The sequence below is a fragment of the Urocitellus parryii genome (genome assembly GCF_045843805.1).
Source record: "Urocitellus parryii isolate mUroPar1 chromosome 13 unlocalized genomic scaffold, mUroPar1.hap1 SUPER_13_unloc_1, whole genome shotgun sequence".
NCBI classification, from domain to species: domain Eukaryota; kingdom Metazoa; phylum Chordata; class Mammalia; order Rodentia; family Sciuridae; genus Urocitellus; species Urocitellus parryii.
This window is the reverse complement of record NW_027551761.1, coordinates 256,470-276,964: the sequence shown is the minus strand read 5'-3', so window position 1 is coordinate 276,964 and position 20,495 is coordinate 256,470. Positions and strand designations below refer to the sequence as shown.

General features: G+C 42.8%; 1 pseudogene; it reads left to right on the top strand.

Moving 5' to 3' along the window:
* LOC144251300 (tyrosine-protein kinase SYK-like) overlaps positions 1–20,495 on the top strand; it is a 49,407-nt pseudogene that overhangs the window by 13,425 nt on the left and 15,487 nt on the right.

Sequence of the window (20,495 nt, the reverse complement as noted above, 5' to 3'; positions counted from 1 at the left end):
AGGCTCCTATTTAACATATGTTAGACCTTCTAAATTTATCCTTCATAATTCTTTCTTATTCTCTATCACTTTTCTCTATATGCTCCACTGGGTAATGTCACTGAATTTATTTTCCAATTCACTAATTTTTGCTTGGTCTCTTTTTAATCTGCTGTTATACTCACTCATTGATTTTTCCTTATCATTTCCTTATCATTTCTAGCAGTTGTAGCTTTTCAAATATTTCTGGGAATTTTTGAGAGAATCACATTAGTAATTTTTATTATCCCATCTTTTATTTCTCTAAACATTTCATACATAGTTTATATTCCATATCCGATTTTTTCAAATGCTGAAAGTAACAGGGTGGGGAGATTAATCTCTGTCTCTTCCTCTCTCTTTTTAATCTATGGCCCTTTTCTCATAATTTGTGTTCCCTTGTTTTTGGGGTGATCATTTCTGCTCTCATAATTCGATTGCTATGCATCCGTGGGAATCCTGGGTGTCCTATATTGGGATTGCTTTCCTCCAGAGTTGAAGAGGTTTTGCCCTGTTCATGTGGACTTCATATCCAGTGCCTGCCTGGTTGCTGGATTAAGAGGTCACTCCCTGCTCACTACAACACCAGTATTAGTGTTTGCCCTAAACCCACTGTTTTGCTCTTATTTGATACTCACCTTTTCCCTTCTCACATTTCAACTCAATTTTAGTTCTATTTTTTGAAAGTGAGCTATGCATTTTACAGAAGCCTTCTCCTTGTTCATTATGGGTGGGACTGTTTGACTGCTGTGAGCCTCCGATGCCATGATGAAAACCAAGTTCAGTCAGAGCTCTCATCTGTGGCCGTGATTGATTAAAGTGGACCATTTTATACGATGTGTGTGGCTTTGCAGTCATAGGCCAGCAGAAGAGCATCCCAGCCTGTCTGAAGGTAAATGAATGTTCAAAGGCAGTTGAGGGCGGTGCCCGCATCAGCTCAATGGTGCTGACACAAGTTTCAATGACGCTGAAAGAGAGGAAGCATGAACTTACTCCACCCTCATAGACTCCAACAGAGAGGTGCTTGTGATAAAATGTTTTAAAAGGCAGAAGTGCTAAAAGCAACTTGGCATGGTCCCCGACGTGGATTGCGTTCTGGACTGATCTTATTTTCCGTGTTGTATGGCCTGTGCATGCTGTGCCTAAACACTGCGATGGCACAGAGCCAAAGTCCCTACAAGTTGCCTTTTTATTTTATTTATATTTATTTATTGTGCCTTTTGGGGGATCAATAGCCTTGTCATCTCTTTTGAGTGGCATGACACTCTTCAGGATGTCATGGCCTCCCGCATTCCCTCCTCCCTCTCCCCCGAGCCCTGCTTTCTGGAGAAGCCACTGAGTGAGAACTGAGCACCCTCTGCCTCGAAGCCGCAGTTAATGTCCCTCCTGCCTACACAGCCGATGCCAGGTGCCCTTCGTCCCCTCTGGAATGACGTCTTGCCCAGTGATGCTCTACTCTGCCCTGAGAGGGACAAAAATGTCAAGGGAGAACAGGAACACTGAGTGGGCGGGGATGTACCTGGCTGCTCAGTTCTGTCATTATCCTAGAAGCCTCAGAGAGGCTGCCTGGAGCAAGTGTCCACCACTTCCCAGGTCCTCAGCTGGCCCTCTGTGCCCAGCATCACGACCATGCATTTCTTTCACCCAGGAGGGCACAAGAGGGTGAAGAAGAGTGTCAGCACTTCCAGGCAGTGCCCAGCCTGGGAACAATAGTCTCCTGTCTCGCCTCTGCATGGCACAGGTTCGAGGCCTCCCAGCCCAGGCCTGGGCCTGTCCCCCCTAGGAGGGGAGCCACACCAAGGAGGACAAGGACTGGCCTAGGGTCTGTAAGCACAACTTCTCAGCATAACCTTGAGATCAAGCCTTGAAACCCCCAAGCTTTCTAAGGGCAAACCACAGATCTGTTAGCTTCTTCTAAAGGAATCTTTGGGAAAAACAATTCCAAATAAATAGTCCAAGGTTTTGGTGAACAGCCCGAGGCCTGTTGGACCTGACAGGAACACAAGGACTTGTGCTGGCTCTTTCAGTAATCCTGGTGCTGCCCACACCACTTGCCAAGGGGAGTTTGCTCAGGAACACGAGGTGGCCCAGAAGAGGAGCCAGGAGGCAGGTTCCAAAGCCATTTGTCTCATATTTTAAATTCCGTGTAGTCCAGCCCAGGACCTGCCTGCAGCCAGCAGCTGGCTCCCGGTTGCTGGCCCGTTAATGTTGCCAAAGCCTTCTGGTCTCCACCAGCTCCAGATGCTGGGCTTGTGGGTTCCCTTCTCGGTGCTCACTTCCTGCTAGCTGCCCGGGGCACTGCTCAGGCTGTGTGTCCACAGCAGCTGCCACACCTGTCAGCTACCTGTCTCAGGGAACATGCAGGGGCTGCCAGGTAGAGAGTAGGAATCTGCAGGACCCATTCCCTTGAGGAGCTTGAGAAAGTGGGGGTCTTGCAGAAAACATGTGTTCAAAAGCAAGGGGTGGTCTCCGATTCCTCTTTGATCCAGTGCTCTTATTATGCTGGTTTTATTGTGAGATATAAAACACCTGAGAGTGTCAGACTCTATAGAGGGGCAGCTTAGTGAGTAGGTATCAAGTCAACACCACCCAGGTCAAGAAATAAAATCCAGCCCGAGTTCCAGATGACTCGACCCTCTCCCTCCACACAATCCTCTTGGGAGGGACCACTTACTGGACATTTTGGTGGTTTTTGGTTTTGTTTTTACTTTTACTGCCCAGGCATCCATTTCTGTATAAATCAGTTTGCTTTGGGGGGACTTCATGTTCTTGGAGTAAGTTTTCTGTCTGTGAGACTTACTGATGCTTCATATGGCTGCCACTTGTCATTTTATTGCTTTGGTATATTGTATGAATAGATTGCTTATACAATTTGTTTACTTTATGGTGAGTGAAAATCCAGACTGCATACAGGTGTCGATGAGCCCAGACAGAGCTGTTATCACATTCCAGCCCAACTTTTTTTTTTTTTTTTTTGCAGTACTGGGTACTGAACCCAGGGGCGCTTTATCACCGAGCCACATCTCCAGCCCTTTTGACTTTTTATTTTGAGAATTGCTGAGGCAGACTTGAACTTGTGATTCTCCTGCCTCAAGCCTCCCAAATTGCTAGGATTCCAGGCGTGGGCTACCGAGCCTGATCCATAACACTTTCTCAGGTGCACCATACTCGTGTTTTTTTTAATACCTGGAGATAGAATTGTTGATCCATGAAAGTGTGGATTGCGAGACAGCCCAAAGAGTTTTCCAAAGTGGTTGACCCAGTGCATGCTCCACCAGCAGAATGCTGCCCCCCCATTTTTAACAACATCAGAAGTTATCAGTCTTTGGGGGTTTTGCCGGGAGGAACAGTCTTGTGGTATTTCCGTGGTGGCCTTAAGTTTGCATCTGCCAGATTTCTTATGAGGTTGATTGCATGCTCACCCTGGGCAGTCTGTGATCTCCTGTGTCTATTTGGGGATTTGTTGTTTAAAGAAGCAGGGTCTCACTGTGTGGCACAGGCTGACCTTGAACTCCTAGGCTCAAGCCATCTCCCTGCCTCAGCCTCCTGAGCCACTGGGATTGCAGGCGGGCACCACCACACCCAGCTAAATCAAGAAGAATTTTGATGTGACCTCTGGTCATCCTTCTCCCAAGACCAACTTTTATATGTATATGCATAATGCTTAATTATTTGGTATTTATATTATTTATACATCCACAAAATTCTGTGAGCCACTGATGTTTATAAGATAAACAAAGCAAGCATAAATCACCCCACATTATAAACTGGCTTCTCTATAGAGTAGACTCAGTTTTCGTCCATCTAAAACTATGTTTCACTGTGTGCTTTTTTGTGGGGTGGGGGGGGGTTCGTTTACCAGGAGCCCACTGTGGCTTTAAGTGACCCATGACTGTGAAACAGGAATTCAATCTTGAGATGCTGGTGTTTCTGTGGGTTTGGGCTGTTTTCACAGAGGGGGAGGTTTCAGTAGAGTCACCAACCAGAGCCAGGGAGGGTCTGGGTGTGTATCTTCCCCCTGGTCTGTGCCCTGAGCAGTGGAGCATAGAGGAATGCAGCCGGCCACTGTGCCTGGCTAAGCACCACTCGAGAAGAAATTCATGTTTCAAGTTCCAACCCCCCACGCCAGGGTTTGGTTTTCAAGTCCTGGGCTTGATTTTGGAGATAGAGTATGTGGTGGGAGAAAGGGAAGTGTGGCCACGTCCTGTTTCAGAGCTTATCTTACTCTCATGGTGACTGTGGCCGTGACCTCTTGCAACCCAGAAGAGGCAGCAGAAATCCCCCCGTTCACTGACATTCTCCACGGCAGCTGGGCCACAGTTGAGCTCTCCCCTGAGCATGTCCCCTTGGGCATGTGGCTTCATGCTTTCTGACCTCTGCTTCCTCATGTGAGCAAATGCCAGGGCTGGAGAAGCTTCCTGGGGCCTTTGTGACTCACTCTTGATCAGACCTCATGATCTGGAGGGCCTGAACAGGGCCAAGAGGGCTGCATCTGGTGGTACCTGAGATGCTCAGAAGACTCTCGTGGTGCATGAGAGGGTGTCCTCATCTGTTTGTCATCAGATCCCAAGTCTCAGTCCCCTGGGACACCAGGTGGCACTGAAGGTTACCCATGATGACAATGACAATGGATTCTCAGGGACCATCAACAGCCCTGGTGCTGCCAGCCACTCACTCCCCGGTGGATGGCACGTTCTTCCCTGAAGGACTTCACCTGACTCAGCTATTTAAACATTTTGAATCCCCCCTGCCCCTGCATCAGGAAAAGGGGAAGGAGTAAAGAAGGCCCTGAGGATCAGAAGCTTCACATCTCTAGATTTGTGCCCCAGAAAATTCCTGGTTAGAGTGCCCACCCTGCACCCCTCCCCACCAGACCCCTCCCACCTGCATCCCTGGCAAGGCTGTGGGTCTTGCCATCTAGGGTTGATCCAAACCAAGACCCTGGTCCAAAAGGAGATGAGCCCACCCCGCTCCACAGACCCTCAGAACCCCGCAAGGTCCCATGTGCTAGTCACCCTGAGCCGTGTTTGCTGTCCTCTGAGCCTTAGGCTTACCCTCCAGGGCTGCTGGGGCCCTGCTAGACCTGAGCCCTGGTCCTGAACCCACCAGCCTCTTCTTGCAGAGCATCCCTGAGCTAGAAGTTGAAGCTTCCTGGGCCCTCGAGGTTTGGGACAGCCCACAGGCTGTGTCACCAGCTGAAAGTTCCTGAGAACATCTGCTGGCCAGGTCTCTGGCCCGGACTCTGCTTCCCAGGCTCCTGTCTCAGGACTGGCTGGAGTGGGGATGACCCAGTGTCTTCTCTTCCAGGATCAGGGCCCGAGACAATAATGGCTCCTACGCCCTGTGCCTGCTGCACGAAGGGAAGGTGCTGCACTATCGCATTGACAAGGACAAGACAGGGAAGCTCTCCATCCCCGACGGAAAGAAGTTCCACACACTCTGGCAGGTACACGTCGTCCTCTCCCTCCTCATGGCTGGCTCTAAGGAATAAGAGGGGACAGGCTGCTGTCCATCCACAGTGTGGCCCCCAGACCAGCAGAGCCCCTGGAGCATGTTAGGAATGCACACAGGGGTCCCTGCCCACCTCCTCAATCAGAGCCTGCTTCCTGATCTCCAGGGGACTTGCATGTTTGAGAAGCCAGGGCCTAAGGACCATTGTGCCAGATAAACAAAGGTCCAGAAGGTTCTGCCCCTTACCATTCAGGCCTGGGCTCTGAGTTGAACAGGCAGCCTGGCTTTGGGGAATTGGAAAATGCTTCCTTCTAAGATATTCTAACTAGAACCCAGAATAGTCTTTCAGACAAATAGACACAAAATACAGACGCAGATAGGCAGGGAGCCAGGCTCAGGGGCCGGGACTCAGAGCTGTGAGATGCAGGAGTAGATATCGAATTCAGGTGCCATCTGCACTGCAGGTACAGCCTCTGTCTCTCCCTTGAGCAGCTAAGACCCCTGGTGAAATTAAGTCTGCATTCCTGGGCTCCAGGGTGCTGCTTGTCTAGGAATGTTGCAGCCCTGGTCTAGAAATGGTTTCCTCTTGGCCCTGTTCTACTCACAATGGGGGTCATTACCTGAGCATTCAGGAACATCTGAAAGTGTTCCCCTGCTTTTCACAACTCTGCAGGGAGCCACACGTTGCTCTCCGATTTAGATCACACCTACTTTCTTTCTTTTTTTTTTATTATTGGTCTTTCAAAATATTACATAGTTCTTAATACATCATATTACATGGTTTGGTTCAAGTGGGTTATGAACTCCCAATTTTACCCCGTATACAGATTGCTGAATCACATCAGTTACCCTTCCATTGATTGACATATTGCCTTTCTAGTGTCTGATGTATTCTGCTGTCTGTCCTATTTTCTATTATCCCCCCTCCCCTCCCCTCCCCTTTTCTCTCTCTACCCCTTCTACTGTAAATCATTACTTCCATTTGTATTATCTTGTCTTACGCCTCCTTTCCTCTTATATGTCATTTTGTAAAACCCTGGGGATCGCCTTCCATTTCCATGCGATTCCCCTTCTCACTCCCTTTCCCTCCCACCTCTCATCCCTGTTTAATGTAGATCTTCTTCTCAAGCTCTTCATCCCTACCCTGTCCTTGTTGACTCCCCTTATATCAAAGGAGTCATTTGGTATTTGTTTTTTAAAGATTGACTAGCTTCACTTAGCATAATCTGCTCTAATGCCATCCATTTCCCTCCAAATTCTATGATTTTGTCATTTTTTAATGCAGAGTAGTACTCCATAGTGTATAAATGCCACATTTTTTTGTATCCATTCATCTATTGAAGGGCATCTAGGCTGATTCCACAGTCTTGCTATCGTGAATTGAGCTGCTATGAACATCGATGTAGCAGTGTCCCTGTAGCATGCTCTTATTAGGTCTTTAGGGAATAGACCGAGAAGGGGAATAGCTGGGTCAAATGGTGGTTCCATTCCCAGCTTTCCAAGAAATCTCCATACTGCTTTCGAAATTGGCTGCACCAGTTTGCAGTCCCACCAGCAATGAACAAGAGTGCCCTTTTCCCCGAATCCTCTCCAGCACTTATTGTTGTTTGACTTCCTAATGGCTGCCAACCTTACCGGAGTGAGATGGTATCTTAGGGTGGTTTTGATTTGCATTTCTCTGACTACTAGCGATGGTGAGCATTTTTTCATGTATTTATTGATTGATTGTATGTCCTCCTCTGAGAAGTGTCTGTTCAGGTCCTTGGCCCATTTATTGTTTGGGTTATTTGTTATCTTATTGTCTAATTTTTTGAGTTCTTTGTATATTCTGGTTATTAGGGCTCTATCTGAAGTGTGTGGAGTAAAGATTTGTTCCCAGGATGTAGGCTCCCTGTTTATCTCTCTTATTGTATCTTTTGCTGAGAAAAAACTTTTTAGTTTGAGTAAGTCCCATTTGTTGATTCTAGTTGTTAACTCTTGCGCTATGGGTGTCCTATTGAGGAATTTGGGGCCCGATCCCACAGCATGTAGATCATAACCAACTTTTTCTTCTATCAGATACCGTGTCTCTGATTTAATATCAAGCTCCTTGATCCATTTTGAGTTAACTTTTGTGCATGGCGAGAGATAGGGATTCAGATTCATTTTGATGCAAATGGATTTCCAGTTTTCCCAGCACCATTTGTTGAAGATGCTATCCTTCCTCCATTGCATGCTTTTAGCCCCTTTATCAAATATAAGATAGTTGTAGTTTTGTGGATTGGTTACTGTGTCCTCTATTCTGTACCATTGGTCCACCCGCCTGTTTTGGTACCAGTACCATGCTGTTTTTGTTACTATTGCTCTGTAGTATAGTTTGAAGTCTGGTATCGCTATAGCGCCTGATTCACACTTCCTGCTTAGTATTGTTTTTGCTATTCTGGGTCTTTTATTATTCCATATGAATTTCATGATTCTTTTATCTATTTCTACAATAAATGCTGTTGGGATTTTGATTGGCATTGCATTGAACTTATAGAGAACTTTTGGTAATATCGCCATTTTGATGATGTTAGTTCTGCCTATCCATGAGCAGGGTATATTTTTCCATCTTCTCAGGTCTTCTTCTATATCTTTCTTTAAGGTTCTGTAATTTTCATTGTATAAATCTTTCACCTCTTTTGTTAGGTTGATTCCCAAGTATTTTATTTTTTTGGGGGATATTGTGAATGGAGTAGTTGTCCTCATTTCCTTTTCAGAGGATTTGTCGCTGATATACAGGAATGCCTTTGATTTATGTGTGTTGATCTTATATCCTGCCACTTTGCTGAATTCATTTATTAGCTCTAATAGCTTCTTTGTAGACCCTTTTGGGTCTGCTAGGTATGGAATCATATCATCTGCAAATAGTGATAATTTAAGTTCTTCTTTTCCTATTTTTATGCCTTTAATTTCTTTCGTTTGTCTAATTGCTCTGGCCAGTGTTTCGAGGACTATGTTGAACAGAAGTGGTGAGAGAGGGCATCCCTGTCTTGTACCAGATCTTAGAGGGAATGCCTTCAATTTTTCTCCATTCAGAATGATGCTGGCCTGTGGCTTATCATAGATTGCTTTTACAATGTTGAGGTATGATCCAGTTATCCCTAGTTTTTCTAGAGTTTTGAACATAAAGGGATGCTGTACTTTGTCGAATGCTTTTTCTGCATCAATCGAGATGATCATATGGTTCTTAATTTTAAGTCTATTGATGTGGTGAATAACATTTATTGACTTCCGTATATTGAACCAGCCTTGCATCCCAGGGATGAATCCTACTTGATCATGGTGTATAATTTTTTTGATATGTATTTGAATCCGATTCACCAGAATTTTATTGAGGATTTTTGCGTCAATGTTCATTAGAGATATTGGTCTGTAGTTTTCTTTCTTTGAAGTGTCTTTGTCTGGTTTCGGAATCAGGGTGATGTTGGCCTCGTAGAATGAATTTGGAAGTTCTCCCTCTTTTTCTATTTCCTGAAATAGCTTGAAAAGTATTGGTGTTAGTTCCTCTTTAAAGGTTTTGTAAAACTCTGCTGTATACCCATCCGGTCCTGGGCTTTTCTTAGTTGGTAATCTTTTGATGGTTTCTTCTATTTCCTCTATTGTTATTGGTCTGTTTAGATTGTCTTTATCCTCCTGCCTCAATCTGGGCAGATTATATGACTTAAGAAAATTATCTATGCCTTCACTATCTTCTATTTTATTGGAGTATAATGATTCAAAATAATTTCTGATTATCTTCTGTATTTCTGAAGTGTCTGTTGTGATATTGCCTTTTTCATCCCGTATGCTAGTAATTTGGGTTCTCTCTCTTCTTCTCTTCGTTAGCATGGCTAAGGGTCTGTCAATTTTATTTATTTTTTCAAAGAACCAACTTTTAGTTTTGTCAATTTTTTCAATTGTTTCTTTTGTTTCAATTTCATTAATTTCAGCTCTGATTTTAATTATTTCTTGCCTTCTACTTCTTTTGCTGTTGTTTTGCTCTTCTTTTTCTAGGATTTTGAGATGAAGTATGAGATCATTTATTTGTTGGTTTTTTCTTTTTTTGAGGAATGAACTCCAAGCAATGAATTTTCCTCTTAGAACTGCTTTCAATGTGTCCCATAGATTCCGATATGTTGTGTCTGTGTTTTCATTTAACTCTAGGAAGTTTTTAATTTCCTCCTTGATGTCTTCTAAAACCCATTGATCATTCAGCAACCTATTGTTCATTCTCCAAGTGATGCTTGATTTTTCCTTCCTTCCTTTATCATTGATTTTCAGTTTCATTCCATTGTGGTCAGATAAGATGCATGGTATTATCTCTACCCCTTTATATTGTCTAAGAGTTGCCCTGTGACATAATATATGGTCTATTTTTGAGAAGGTTCCATGAGCTGCTGAGAAAAAAGTGTAACTACTTGATGTTGGGTGGTATAGTCTATATATGTCAATTAGGTCTAGGTTGTTAATTGTGTTATTGAACCTACTTTCGATGACAGGGAGGACCTGACAGTGATGGTCCTTTGTGCACCATGTTCCCAGGGCATCTGCAATCCGTAGAGAGTCCAGAGACAGACAGAGACAGCCAGCCATCTCTGCCCACAGAAAAACCACCTTGAACTTTCCTGGGTGAGGGACATACTTGTGGTGAGTTCACAAGCCCCCACCCAGGCCCAGCCAGGAACCCACATGTAGTCAATCAGTGTCCAGGAAAGCACTCAACCCCAAACCCTGCCGTTTTTAAAAACTGAGACCACAGATCCTCATTTCCTTTAGAGTTTCTTCCCGGATGTGATTTCATTCTTAATGCTATAATCAGAAAACAAGATACTCCTTTTTTGAGTAGTAGTTATTATAATTAGTCACACATGTCACTCATAACATGGGCATTGGCTTTTGGTAATGGGGCTCATCAGTATGTGTCTCCCTGGTGATCACAGGCTTTGCTTTATTTTAACGGTATTGATTTGAAAGAGTATTAATCTTACCTGTACCCGGAGCTCCAAGCACATTAGGGAGATTAATACAGAATGTTGCCTTCTGGTATTCTTTTCCCATCATGGTCTTTTGCCTCCTGCAAGAATTATTTAAAGGCACCTGGAGGGGCTGGGGCTGTAGGTCAGGGCTAAAGCAGTTCCTAGAGTGCATGAGGCCCAGTACCATCCCCAGCATTGCAAAAAGAAAAACACAACTAAATATAAATAAATAAAGGCATCAGGAGTCTTTTCTGCTAGTCTAATACTTAGATCCCAGGCCTGTCACTTATATATAGCCACTTATTCAACTTCTCAATGACAGTTTTACTGGTGTGGTTTTTCACTCACAGTTTCAAAGGTTGTGCCTCACTCTAGAGTTCTAGGAGCTGTGAGATGCAGCTCAACATTGGTAATTGTTGGAATGTTCCTTTCTAAGACACTTTGCTGTTTTCATTGGGTATATCATAACATTCTGCCCGCACTGAGTACTTCTTAGTGTGTATTTTCTAGCCAGTTATGTCTTCCATTTTTTATGACCATGATTACTTTGGTTTTCCTTGACAGCATTGGAAAGTACCTGTGTGCCCTACTCCAACCCCAAGACCCCAGGATTATTTGACTGAGAGTCAGTAATTATGACCCTGCTCTATTTTCACATTATTTACTTTAGCTCAGGGGTCTGCAAACCTCTAGACCAAATCTGTTCCATGGCCTGTTTCTGTGCAGGCCCTAAAGACAGAATTTTTTAAAATGTTTTTAAAGGATTGTTTTAGAAATAAAGAACTTGGTGATACTGATATTAAGGGGTCCCCCAAAGCCTGAAGTATCACTATCTGGCCATTTACACAGAAGGTTTGAGGACATCCCTGGTTGGGTGCCCACCTCCCTAGACACCTGTAGAGATTTAAGTGTATTCTGAGTTCTTTTAAGTCTGACAGGTGGTCAGTGTTTCTCTGTCCCTATTTTTCCATTTCTTGCCCTGGTATTTACCACACTTTCTCCCTTTGTTCTCTTTCAGCTGGTGGAACATTATTCTTACAAGCCAGATGGTTTGTTAAGAGTTCTTACAGTTCCATGTCAAAAAATTGGCACACAGATGGGTGACTTCCCTGGACCCAGGGATATCTGACTTTCAGATATGAGTCTAATCAACCATGTCTCAGATTTGGTTTATTCCAGGCTCCTATTGGATGAGGCCTGGTTCTTATTGAGTGATTAGACGTGCCGTCAGAGTGCGCCCATTTTAAAAACCATGGATTTAAAAGACAGCCAGTCCCTTTAACTTAAAAAAAAATTCATTCATTTTAGTTGCATAAGTGTGAAAGCTAGTGAAAGAGGATAAAAAGAAATGGATGCAGAGGTCTGTAGTCTTCTCAAGAATCAGTGTGGTGCAGACACATTGATGGTGTGGGGTGGAGGAGGGGACAACGGCGGGGGGTATGTGTACAGAGGAAGCCTTCCACACTCTTTCTAACCAGGAGATGTTACTTCTGTAGCTCATTAACAAGGACCAACTGCTCATCCTGTGGTAAGTGTCACTAGACATACCTCTGGCAGCAAAGCAAATGTTTATTAGCACAAGTGCAAAGCAGAGTTTAGCTAATAAGAGTAGTGTTCATTGTTTTGATTGTACTTCACAACATACCCCTTGATGAACTGGGATTTCTGTTGAGTGTTGGTACAACCAACCTATTTTCAGTGCTAGGATAGACAAGTTTTCCTAAGTTCTTGGTTGGGTTAAATTCTCTCTATTTATTATCTATTTATTTATTTATTTTTGGTACCAGAGATGGAACCAGGACACTTAACCATTGAACCAGAATCCTAACCCTTTTCAAAACTATTTTGTATTTTTTTAAAGAGAGAGAGAGAGAATTTTTTAATATTTATTACTTAGTTTTCGGTGGACACAACATCTTTATTTTATTTTTATGTGGTGCTGAGGATCCAACCCAGCACCCTATGCATGCCAGGGGAGCGCGCTACCACTTGAGCCACATCCCCAGCCCCACTATTTTGTATTTTGAAACAGGGTCTTGCTAAGTTGCTTAGGGCCTCACTGAATTCCTGAGGCTGGCTTTAAAATTGTGATCCTCCTGCCTCAGCCTCCCAAGCTGCTGGGATTGTAGGCATATAGCACATACCCAGCTAAATTCTCCCTATTTTCTAAAAGTATCTAAAATAAGGAAGAAACCCCCATGTCAAATCAGAAATAGGCCCTCTGTCAGATTTGAGAAATGGAAACATTTCATTCAAGTTCAGCCTTGAACTCTGGATTAACACATATGCAGGGCCATATGTGTAATCCATAGGGCCACATGTTGAGCAGGGTGACTTGGCAGGTAGATAAGATGTCTCCCAAGTGATAAATTGATATCAGGGAATTAGATCTTTCCGAGTAAACTGGTTCAACAAAAGCTTAGAGGAAGGAGAACTGGGAGGTGGATGATTGGTGAGATTTCAAAAGAAGTTCCTGGAGAAGGAGGGAGACTGTGAGTCTGGCCCAGAGCTCTTGTCCTGGCTCATGTCCACGGGGGGTGAGAACGAGGCTACTGTTCCTCTCCATCAGAGTTTTCCCAGTGTGTGCCTGAAGCCTCTGAAGGGAAACCCTGCCTTTCTTCTCCTTCTAGACTGCTAGGAGCTGACTTATATTCAAGGCAGGAATTGATTTTCTCATTCCTTTGGGGTACATCAGTGTGGACTTTCTGTGACCTCTAATGCCACCAGGCAAGTGGGCCTTCTGTACCTCACTTTGTGCCTGATACCCCACCCCTCACCCCCAAAAGCCAGATCCAAAGAAAGCCACATCGATATGTATGTTCTGCCAGGGGCGATTGCCACTTGGGATCTGAGTCTTTGTTGCAACCAAGGAGGCTGCTCAGGGGTGGAAAAGATTTCCCTAATATTTTTCTAGTTCCTTCTGCTCAAGTAGTAACCTCTACAGGAAGCATTTCAAGTGGCCAAGAGTCAACCTCACCCGCAGGGTAGGGAGGGACTCAGCCGAGCTCCGTTACAGAAGCAAGTTCAGGTAGGATGTCATGTATGCTGTCCTGAATTTATTTTCTGACACTAAATTTACTGTTCCTCTTTGCCATTATGGTTTCTAGAGTTGGTCAGCGGGTGGAATAATCTCAAGAATCAAATCATACTACTTACCAAAGCGGGACGGCAGAAAGGTGCTAAACCGTGACCCCCCTGCCCCCTGCTTGCTGTCCCTGAGCCACGGTAGGACTGGCCTGGCTCAGCCGGCGCTCAGCCTGCCCTCCCTGTCCACTGCCCGTGTAGCTGTGCTTCGGTGCTTTGCCGTGTGCAGCCCTCGTTTGTACCCGCAGCTCGCGACACCCACACCCCATGTGCACCGTGCTTTCCGTGTGGGTCCTCAGCTGCTTTGTTATAAAGTCCATCCATGTCCACCTGCTGACGCTGCTCGAGTGCATCTTCAAAGTCATTGCAGTGAGAGTGATCAGTGGTAGCTAATATTCCTATCAGAAGAGCTTTTCAAAGACAGCCAATTTTTGCCTTGCCAGAATCACTCGGGGCGGTGTTATGTGATTGACTGTCAGTTGCATCTGTTGGGAACAGGTTTGGTAGGTGCACTGCATATAAAGACCACAGGTTGTATGCAGAGGGTGTGCCCCCCTCCCATTTCATGGCTGCTAGGAGGTTCCAGCGCAGAATTAGAGTCCATTATCCTAATTCATTAGACTTGAACCTTAGTTAATGAATTAGAATTGTGATGCATATTAACTCATTATCTAGTATTCATTCAATTCTTTCTATGTTGTCACAGTTCCAATACAGAACTTTAAATATAACAGAAAAGAGATGGAATAGGAGGGCTAGAAAAACAATTTTTCTTTTTGGGGCAGTTGACATCGAATTGATTTGTGAGTTTGGCTGTGTGACTGGATTTTTGAGGAGGGAAGTCATTTTTAATGATTTTATTTATAACTAATCATACATATGTGCATGAACTCTGGATTAACACATATGCACAATTGAACTTGAACTCTGGATTAACACATATGCACAATTCACAGGGCCATGTGTGTGTGTGTGTGTGTGTGTGTGTGTGTGTGGCATGGACTGCTTTTTCTTCCTATCGACTTTTGTCTTCAGTGGGAGTAAAGTTCATTCTTGCCATTTTTACATTCATCAGCACTATCCCAAACATTTTGGCATTTAATCGAATATTAAACTCATGGAAGAGATTGATTAAGCTAATTATTAAAATCAACATAAATAAAAAGCATAAGCACACTGCGATCCTATTCAATAGTAATTTTCCAAGTTGACAGCCATACTCAGATGCCCTTCATCTTGTTGACCACAGAACAGAGAAGTATTTGAGGGGAACGGCCCCTCACACCCCTGGGGGGAATACTCAGTCTGCCTTGGTGTTGGCGGGCAGAACCCTGCACAGCTCCACCCCTGTCCGCTCACCATGGGCAACACTCCCCTGGTGTGAGAGGCCCTGCTGGTTGGCCAAGATGGCTACAGTCCAGCAGGAGTCGTGTCCAGTGGGAAACAGGCAACGAGGTGTCTCCTAAGCCTAGGAACTTCAAGACCTGCCCGAGGGAGGGTGCTCTTCAGGCATGAGTCTCCTTTTCAAAGTCATGATGTTGATCCAGTTGAAGTCAGTGACCACCGTCCTGTGGCAGCCACACTCACAAAGTGCATTCGTTGTCAGGGGGACATCACGTGTCCAGGGCTTCATAGAGCCCAGGGCAGGCCCTGCCCGGGACAGGCTGCCTTCCCCCAGCTCCAGGCCCAGGTCCCCTCACGTCCTTGGCCACCTCCCTGACACAAGATTTGCCAGATGGCCAAGGGAAGGGGCATGGTCCACGTCTCCAAGCCCCACCCCTTTTCATTCATCATTCCACTTATCCTGGCCTAAGGCCTACGTGCTACCTTACAGTCCCCAGCTGATGCGTCATCCCAGAAAGGAACATTTTCACCATGTACCTTGACCACAGCATCCTGTGTTTACCTTAATTCTATGGCTTACAGGCAGATGGCTCGGGGTTTGACCAGGGAAGCATGACCAATAGGAGATATATGTACACACACAGAGAGCACACATGTGACATACATGTACACACATATTCACACATGCATACATGTGCACACATATACCTATCTGTATGCATATATGGTATGTACACACACTAACTACATAGATTTATACATGTATGCACATGTATATGTGTTATATATAACATGGGCTCCACATGTATAGTAATGTATAGTAATATGCATGTCCATACACACTCATACATATATCAGTGTACACACAGATGTATTACATGAACTTACCTTACAAAATCATGGGGGCAGGCTTAGCAAGTCCAATATCCATGGGGCAGGTTATTAGGAAAGGAAAGTCAGAAGCAGGTTGGAACCTCAGAGGCATGTCCAAAGCTGTTTTCCCCTGGCAAAATCAGTCAGTCTCTCTATGCTACCCTTTCTCTTTCTTGGGAAACCTATATTCTCTTCCTAGGGACCCTCAACTGATTATGTCAGGCTCACCCACGATAATCTTCTTAACATAAATTAACTGTTTAGGTGTGGTGATTAAGTCTGCAGAACTCTTTCACTACAGTGCTGAGACTATTGTTTGATTCAATGACTATAGCTCAGGGTAACCAAGTTGTCATTTCAAAAACCCATCACCATGAAAAACCAATAAAACAGTCCTGTGAGACGACAAACCTCTGTCATTTTCTAAGTAGTCTTAAGCCAGCTAGGGTCCCTCACAATAGCTAAGGAAATACCTAGAAAATAAGATTTAGTATACCTTTTTAGACTACAGAGAATGTCTAAAGAAAGTTTAAGAATCTATAAATACGACTACATAAAAATAAAGCAATATACACATGATAAGAGCCATAACTTTGCCAAAAGAGAAATGTAAAAACTGGGAATAAGTATTATAAATAGTATCAATGACATGTATAGAATATTTATTTCCTTAATATATAAAGAGATTCTATAAATCAATAAGGGAAGTATTCAACTATCTAAGAGGATAATGGGCAGGGAATTTCAGTCAGTAATTGAGAGTAAAGTAAACATATATAGTTTTTAATATATTAACTGTTGCTCAAGTTTATAATAAGAGAAATGCAAGTTAAAACTATGGCATACAGTTAAAACTATGGTTATACAGTTATGGTAGCAGGCTAAGCAAATCCAATGTCCAGGAGGCAGGTTGTCAGTAAGGGAGGATCACGAGTAGGACGGAACCTCATGATCCTGTCCAAAACTGTTGCCTGTATGAAACTGAGACTGGTCCAAATCTAAAGGCTTAGTATGTTGTGTCTCAAGGGTGTAGTGAATTACACTACACTTTATTAGAGAAAAAATGAAATGACACAATCTACAAGAAAGGCAATTTTGTGACATCTATGGAAATTAGAAGTACATAAAACAATCGTATCACAGATGTATATATATGAAAATGCTCATTCTAATGCTGAAAATTGTCAAATTCCTGTAATAATTTAAATGTCTTTCAATGGGAAATAAATGTTATCAGTTAAGTAAAATTGCTACTGTGAGAGAAGCTGAAATCTAGAATTATTTCCAAAATACAATGTTAACTGCTAAAAAGCAAAGTCATAGATAAATAGATAGATAGACAGATAGATAGTATTGACATAGTGTGAAATATTCTAGAAGAATACAGAAAATGCTGGTAATGCTTCAAGTTTTCATAGATGCCAAAAATATCAGTAGATAATTGGTAAGGGAGCAGGATTATATTATTTAAAATAGGGATTAAATATTTTAATGATTCATCAGGAATAATCTAAAAGAATTCATACTTATGTTCTCAAAAATGGATGAGGAACTTTCCATTGTTTAACCATTCATGATTAAAGAATCGTGACAATTATGTCAAGTAGCCCATCTGTTATACTCAGGAGTAAACAACTTTTAACTTGTTAATTTGCTTAACATTAACAATTGTTTTTAACAATTCAGATAAAAAATATGTGTTGGAACTTAAAGTAACTCTAGCATCTATACAGCTAATGAAAAGTATGCTTTGATTTTCAAATGATTAGAGAATTTGAAATTTTCATAATAAAAACAAGAGTCAGATGCATTTTAAACTTGTCTTTAAAAATTAGTATCACGTTTGTATTTACTTATTTTTAATTTATTTTTTAGTTATAGGTGGACACAATGTCTTTATTTTACTTTATTTGGTGCTGAGGATCAAACCCAGTATCTCATGCCTGCTAGGCGAGCGCTCTACCTCTGAGCCACAACCCCAGCCCATGTGTTTATATTTATATAACTGAATTTAACTAAAGAATATAAGTCCTGGGAGTCCTTACATAGAATCATATCCTTCTTGTCATTAGTCCTGGAATTCTGTTTGTCTTTTTTAACGTAAGCACAAAACTGTATCCATCCTCTAACCCCAATATTATTCATAATTATAATGCACTAATAAAAACATTGATAAAAATGTATCCTATTAAGAAAAATGAGCAGAATTTGACCATCAGCCTTAAAGACCCGAAGGTGGCTTTTCAGTTTTGCATTTCAAAGACACATTTCCTAAGATGATTAGACTGAGATGTGTCCCCAAATTTCTCATTAAAAACCCACTTTTTTTTCCTGTTTTACTCAACACATACATGGGTAATTGAGATATTTAAAAACATTTCTCTAAATACTCATTTCATAGGGCCCCACAGAGAGAACAGGAAGACAGAAATTCTCCAGGCACATCTTTTGACTTGGCAGTGCCAAGCCAGCAGGCTACATCACCGAGAAAGGGTGTCCATGTGGTTTTAGAGGGACAGATTTTACACCTTTACTGTCACATAAGAGAAGATTCCTTGTGCAGATCACGTGTGCTTTTGTGCATCTGAAACAACCCTAATACTGACCCACAACCTGGAATGACTGTGGTCATTCCACTGAAGATTACTGGTAGCCACGCATGGTTTACTGCAGCCAGTAGCTCCGAAGTTGACTGGCTGCCATCATGATTATATTCTCACCTATATGACTACAGCTGCCTCACTTGAAAACACCTTTCAAGAACCTGACAGTAAAAATCAGGATCTAGATAATAAACCGGAGGACACTTACGGTACTGGGAAACCAGGAAACTCGGAAGTAGCTTATCTCTCTGTGCCATAAGAGCATTCTTTTTTTTTTCCCTACTCTTGTTCACTTCCAAATTCCAAGCACTTTAATAAAAAAAAAATTGTCAAAAATATTTTCTATTTGCAGTTAAACCTAAACTATATAATATCAGGGACCATAACTTATAATCAAACATGACTTTTAAATTATTTCTATGGAATAGGCTATCATCACCTGAATTGATGAGATTTAAAAATTTCCAGTTTCTCTTTGGAAAGTCAGAAGCTCAGGTAGCTGGTGCCACCTAGTGGTGCCCAACAGCTGTGTTCTCTGTTTTGAGTGTTGGCAAAACTGGGTAAAAGGAACTGTCTGCATTTCCTTTAAGCCTTGTTGTTCTCTATGGAGAAAAGATGATAGTATTGATCAGGGCAGAGTAGATTCCCCAAACAAAAAGCAGAAGGAAGATGGCGAGGAATAGTAATGCTCACCAGCCATATGTTTTTTCACTAAAATTAACATTTCATTAAATGTTACGCAATAATAAATACCTTCATAATTCATCATTATGCCTTTGTTTTTACTCCGTACAGAGGCCTCAAATTGTTCTCGTCAGCTGTGTTTTGACTTCCAAGGTTTAAGCTATTGTTGTTTTTCTACCAGATGGCTTATTGACCCCTTAGGGAAAGGTGGAACTTGGATTTGTATCATCTTCATCATAAAATGGACATTGCTTTCTTACCTGACTCAGTGGGAACCCCCCATTTCTGCCACAGAATGTTCTGTCAAGTGCGGTGCCATCTTTTGTTCCAAACTGATCAGGCTCCAGAAAGCAAGGGGTGCTGAGGATGAAGGCATCCAGATAGGAGAGAGCTGACGTGGTTAATGGAGGGACTCGGGGCTCTCTGTGGCTGAACCCTGAGACCTCCTTGTCACAGGGTGGTCTGTGTGGGGCAGCATAGAATCAAGCCCTGAGCCACCTTTGCTGAAAATATGGAGCCCAAATTTTCAGAGGAGAGCCCCAGTCTATTTCCTTGTCCATAATAAGCCCCCAAAGACAAGGAGTATGTAACACACGGCCGATCTGAGTCTGAGGTACTCACGTCCAGGACTTTAGATTCCCTGGGTCAATCAATACTAATTCCTACTTAGTGCTTATACACTGTATTCTTTCCAGTATTTTTTTAAACAACTTCACCTCTGTTTTAAGATTGTTTCTGCAGGATTTCTATGTTAGGTATTTGCACTGTGATTTAGTTGTAACAAGTCTTTTTGAAGTCCCCTTGCTCTGGAGAACATTCTACTGGGGGGAGGTCGAAGCCTCAGGATAGTGTCCTGAGTGAGCAGAAGACAGTAGTTCTTAAGGCAAGGATTCATGGTCCCTTCCTCCCTGGTGGCCTATCATGGGGTATCCTTTAACTCGTTGTCTGTTCAAGTTTTGCCTTGGGATCTAGAATTTTCCTATAGGGAAAATCAAAGTAAATTCAAAATTATAGTAAATGTTAACCTGAAAAACAACTTTTAAAAAAGTATTCCAGCTTAGAGTTTGTTTGAGGGAGGGAACTCAGCAAGAAGGATGGAGAACAGGGTAATTGTATTATAAATTGGACGTGAAATCATATACAATGTTTAAAAGAGGCAGATTGTCATTTGGAATAATCTGTACCTACTCCCCTCTATTAAAGTCTGGAGAGAAAACTCTTTTTAGCATCAATATTAGGTTACACTTGGCACCTCCCATTTATAAGGAGTAATTTTCTTTTATCCACCCGCCCACCCATCCATCCATTCACGTGCTTGTTTAACACATTTTTATTGAGCACCTATCATGTATATGGCAGACACTCATGCAGGCAATGAATAGTATACCTCGGGAAACTTTTGTCATTTTTGATATGTCATAGTTCTTTTAAACAGTTCAATAAGAATGCTGAGATGATCATG